Source organism: Pogoniulus pusillus, chromosome Z, assembly GCF_015220805.1.
Source record: "Pogoniulus pusillus isolate bPogPus1 chromosome Z, bPogPus1.pri, whole genome shotgun sequence".
Classification (NCBI taxonomy): domain Eukaryota; kingdom Metazoa; phylum Chordata; class Aves; order Piciformes; family Lybiidae; genus Pogoniulus; species Pogoniulus pusillus.
The window spans coordinates 26,118,148-26,124,147 of NC_087309.1; positions in this window are offsets into that span (position 1 = coordinate 26,118,148).

The following is a 6,000-nucleotide window of genomic DNA, read 5'->3' on the forward strand; positions in this document are numbered from 1 at the left end:
AAAGCTTACATGAAGCACTTAGTGCCATGGTCTAGACTGGATAGGGCTGGGTGATAGGTTGGACTGGATGATCTTGGAAGTCTCTTCCAACCTGATTGATTCTATAATCCTATGAATCCAACATACTGCATATTTCTAGTGGTGCTGGATTGAATGTTTGCTTTCAATTAAGGAGGGAGATTTTTTTTTATCACACTGTGGTTCTGTTCAGCATTTTTTATTCTCTTTCTCTTTTTCTATACCTGTCTGAAGATGCTCCTCACACATTCTGATTTCCTGGGGCTCTCAAAAATATTCCATTTATTAAATAATTGAGGGGAAAACATGTATGCTCTTTGGCAACAGCAGCAGAAGTTACTCTAATTTTTTTTTAATCTTTTGACATATACAAATTATAACAAGGAGAAGTTACTTCTAAGTTACTTTGCAGTTGCTTCATGTCGTTAAGTAACTAGGAGTATGTGATGAAATGCAAGCCACAAAGCAAACTTGTGCTTACTCTAATGCAAGATTGTTTGTTGTAGGCTGACCGAGGGATATGTAAATCACAGTTCTCCTCAACTCTTAGGTCTTTATTAATCTCTTTTAATGTTAGAGCAAAAGCTTACTATGGAAATAAACTCTGCCTACCAAGTTTCTGAACTCAGTTGAAGTGTTTTGATTTTCTATCAGTTCTAAACAAATTCAGTGCCATGGACAGAATATATGTCAAATGTGATCTGGCCATATACATAAAGAAACTGGTGAAGTGGTCACAGACTATAGATCAAGAGAATGGGTTCTGAAATCAGAAACAATGTAATTAGGCAATTAATTATGTCACTTGAGGGACAGAGTCATGACGTTTGGATACATTGTTGTTACCTAACCTAATATCTCTACACCAGGGCGTATTTGGATTGACATTGGCCTGGAGATTTTTGTTGTTGTTGTTGTTGTTCAGCATATACATACATAGAATTTACAAGCAGAATACATGTTGTTTCTTTCTCTCATGGTTTATGAGTTTTCCTAAAGTGACCTAGAATTTGAGTGTCATGACAGAAGTATATATTTGTAGTACACCCCTCCTGTTTATTCCATGTGCCAAACAATTTTCTGCTGCTCATTTTTAAACCTTCTACCCACTCCAATTTCTTGTTTAAGTCAGTTCTCTTTAGTATTGCTAATATACATTCCAACACAAGAACAATTGACTGCTTCTCCATTTTTGCACAGAAGTTGTGTTTCAGTTGCTTAAACAAAGGTATTTGTTTGCTATAGGTGATACAATTTTTGTCATATTAGGATAAGAAGGGGAGATTTTTTTTTAATGACATTTTTATAGGAAGCAACATAGTGTTATTTGGGGGAATAATATATAACCTTTGAAATTACTTCTTCATTTTTTGAAGGAAAGATGAGGGATGTTTATGGTTGTAAAGGGAAGGAGAACTAAAAATTTGTAGAGGTTTTCTGAGACAGTAGCTGACTAAGTTGGCCACTTAGGTGTCAGGAAGCCAAGACTGAATTCTTATCAGGACACCAAGAAGTGGTTTACAAACTGTGCTAGTTTGAAGCAGGCTAGAATGTTTTGGTGAGAAAAAGTAGATAATTGACTGTGAAAAGGAAAACATTGGTGATGTCTCCTTCCCTCAGAGTCTCGCTGAACAAATGTAAACATTAGATAACACTCTCGCCATTTTGTCTTCACTTTCTGGCTGGCTTCTGGACTCAGCTGCAGCTCCCTAACCTCACCTTTCACTAACCTTGCTTCTTAACCTCTTGGCTGAACCTCTTTTCTTCTTAGGACTGGGGTAAGGTTGAGAGGGGTAGGGGGAAGGTGCAGGGGTGGTTGAGAGACCCTCCTGGGTACTCAGGTTTCTGGGAGAGGAGTTGTGTTTCTGTATTGTTTTCACCTTGTATATTTCTGTCTATAACTGTATATACTGTAAATATCTGCTTGTATATTGTGCTAGCTGTAAATAAATAGCTTCATTTATATTCCCAGAGCCCGTCTGAGTTAGCTGGGGTATCATCTAAAGTGTGGGGGGGCGGATAACAGCCAAACCACCATATAAACATCTCTTTAAAGTTTAAAGCTAAAACACTGATATGAAGTCCTTTTTAAAATAGAGAGGTGCCATGTGGTATAGCTCAAAAAATCATTCTCTGGAATACTTGCTTATTAATATCTGTTAATTACTATAATTATCACATTCAGTAGCAGGTTCATGTATGTCCTGTACAGCAATATAGTGAGTTTTCACATATTGGATGCCCTTATCAACTACCAAATCTTAGACTATAAATCAACACAATGGAGGTAGGACAAATTGGAGAAAGGAAGTAGCCATTCAACAATTACACAGATAAATCATTAAATGCCTCTTTGTGGGGACAGCTACTGTGCTCTACCTGCCATATTGAGGTCAAGAGCCTTGGTTAACATCCCAATTAGGTAGATATACCAAGAAACACTTCTGAATTCCTGTAGAACCTATTTTCTTTGCTTCTATGCAAGATGAACAGTAGCTGCAAGGAAAAATGAGAGTCTAACAATGACCCTAAAGGTGTGAGAAGGCTGCATATACTGAGAAGACTTCTTGTGCAGGTCTAACACAGAGAGATGTTCAGACAAGTGTCACATAGGTCAATGGAAGAAACTAGGCTAAATCTGCTTTGTTTGTTTGTTTAAAGGAAATGTAAAACTATGTGGCACATGTGAACCAGAAGACAGTTCATCAGCTCCACATGTATCCCTTAATGAGCTATGACAACATTCACTAAATCCTGAATTTAAATAATGGTACGAAATCTACAATTACATTAAAGCCAGTAAATTCAATTAAAGGGGAGGACTATACTTTATTTGAATGGCTCAGTTGGTGGTGTTTTGATGCATGTAAATAAGATTAAAAACAAAACAACAAAAAAACCCAATGAAAACCAACCAAACAAAAAAGCCTGTTAAATAGTAATTTGTTCTAATTATACTGTGTAAAGTGAAGAACACATCCAGAATTCTGTGCAGAATCAAGCAGTACAACAAAACTCATACAGAAGGAGCAAGCACTCAAAGAAGACAGAGCATCAAAACATAAAATTGTTCAGATTGGAAAAGGCTTTTAAGATCATGAATTCCAGCTCTTGTCCCAACATCATCCAGTTCACCACTAAACCATGTCCCTTAATGTGACATCTACATTTCTTTTTCAAAGTGCCTTCAAGGCTGAGGACTGCACTGCTTGTCTGTGCTTGACAACACTTTCAATGAGGATTTTTTCCAATATCCAACTTTCACCTCTGCTGAAAAGAAAAGAGAACATTCCCTGTTATCCTTGAGAGAAGACAGCAACATCCACCCTGCTGCAACCTCTTTTCAAACAGTTCTAGCAAGTATGTCTCCTTCAACCTCCCCTTCTCCAGTGACCACAAAATTAGAGAGTTTTCAATATATGGAGAAACCAGGAGTGGCATCAACAGAACCTCCACACTGGACTTCTGAAGGGCAGGGTTTGGCCTATACAAGGAACTAACTTGGAAAGTTCCTTGGAAAACAGCCCTTAAAAACCAAAGGGATCCAGGAAGGTTGGACCTACTTCAAGAAAGAAGTCACAAAGGAACAGGAGAAAGCTTTCACATTGTGCTGGAATATAAGCCAATGAGGGAGGCAGCTAGATTGGATGGGCAAGGAGCTTCTGAAGTAATTAAAGATAAAAAAGAAGGTGTATCACCTTTGGAAAAAAAGGGAGGTAACCCAGAAAGAGTTTAAGGATGTTGCTAGGCCCTGTAAGAATCATAGAATCATCATAGAATTGAACGAGGTTGGAAGCAACCTCCAAGATCATCCAGTCCAACCTATCACCCAGCCCCACCCAGTCAACTAGACCATGGCACTAAGTGCCTCATCCAGGCTTTTCTTGAACACCTTCAGGGATGGTGACTCCACCACCTCCCTGGGCAGCCCATTCCAATTGCAAATCACTCTCTTTGGCAAGAACTTCCTCCTAACATCCAGCTTATACTTCCCCCAGCACAACATGAGACTGTATTCCCTTGTTCTATTGCTGGTTGCCTGGGAAAAGAGACCAACCCCCATCTGGCTACAACCTCCCTTCAGGTAGTTGTAAACAGCAATGGGGTCACCCAAGTCTCCTCTTCTCCAGGCTAAACAACCCCAGCTCCCTCAGCCTCTCCTCATAGGTTTTGTGTTCCAGGAAAAAAATTAGAGAGGCAAAAGCTTATTTAGAAGTTAGGTTGGCCACTGCTGTTAAGGAGAATAAAAGATGTTTCTGTAAATATATGAATGGCAAGAGAAGGGGCAAGGACAACCTCCAGTCCTTATTAAATAGAGAGGGGAATATAGTGACAAAGGATGAGGAAAAGGCAGAGGTGCTTAACACCTTCTTTGCCTCAATCTTCAACAGTGGGACAGGTTGTCTCCAGGACAGCTGGATTCCTGAAGTGGTGGATGGAGTCAGGGACCAGTACAGTCCCCCTCTAATCCATGAGGAAGCAGTAAGGGACCTGCTGCGTCATTTGGATCCTCACAAGTCCATGGGACTGGATGGGATCCATCCTAGGATGCTGAGAGAGCTGGCAGCTGAGCTGGCCAAGCCACTCTCCATCATTTATCAGCAGTCCTGGCTCACTGGAGAGGTCTCCAAGGACTGGAAGCAAGACAATGTGATGCTCATCCACAAGAAGAGCCAGAAGGAGGAACCAGAAAACTACAGACCTGCAGCTTGACCTCAGTGCCAGGCAAGGTGATGGAACAGGTCACCTTCAGTGCCATCATACAGCACCTACAGGATGGCCAAAGGATCAGGCCCAGCCAGCATGAGTTTAGGAAGGACAGGTCCTGTCTCACCAACCTGATCTCCTTTTATGATCAGGTTACCCGCCTGGTGAATGTGGGGAAGGCTGTGGATGTAGTCTACTTGGACTTCAGCAAAGACTTTGACACTGTCTGCCACAAGAAGCTCCTGGCAAAGCTGGCAGCTTATGGCTTGGACAGATTAACTCTGTGCCGGGTCAAGAACTGGCTGGACAACAGGGCCCAGAGAGTGGTGGTGAATGGTGCCACATCCAGTTGGCAGCTGTCACTAGTGGTGTTCCCCAAGGATCAGTGCTGGGCCCAGTCCTGTTCAATATCTTTGTTGATGATCTGGAAGAGGGGATTGAGTCCAGCATCACTAAGTCTGCAGATGACAGCAAGCTAGGGGCAGTTGTTGATCTGTTGGAAGGTAGGAGAGCCCTGCAGAGGGACCTGGACAGGCTGGATAGGTGGGCAGAGCTCAATGGAGATGAGATTGAACAAGGCCAAGTGCAGGGTTCTGCACTTTGGCCACAACAACCCCAAGCAGTGCTACAGGCTGGGGACTGAGTGGCTGGAGCACAGACAGGTACAGAGAGACCTGGGGGTACTGATATATAGTAGGCTGAAGATGAGCCAGCAGTGTGCCCAGGTGGCCAAGAGAGCCAATGGCATCCTGGCCTGCATCAGGAACAGTGTGGCCAGTAGGACAAGAGAGGTTATTCTTGCCCTGTACTCAGCTCTGGTCAGGCCACACCTTGAGTACTGTGTCCAGTTCTGGGCCCCTCAACTCAAGAGAGATGTTGAGGTGCTGGAGTGTGTCCAGAGAAGGGCAACAAGGCTGGTGAAGGGTCTGGAACACAAACCCTATGAGGAGAGGCTGAGGGAGCTGGGGTTGTTTAGTCTGGAGAAAAGCAGACTCAGGGGAGACCTCATTGCTGTCTACAACTACCTGAAGGGACATTGTAGCCAGGTGGGGGTTGGTCTCTTCTCCCAGGCAACCAGCGACAGAACAAGGGGACACAGTCTCGGGTTGTGCTGGGGTAGGTATAGGCTGGATGTTAGGAGGAAGTTCTTGCCAGAGAGAGTGATTGGCATTGGAATGGGCTGCCCAGGGAGGTGGTGGAGGCACCGTCCCTGGAGGTCTTCATGAAAAGCCTGGATGAGGCACTCAGTGCCATGGTCTAGTTGACTGGATACGG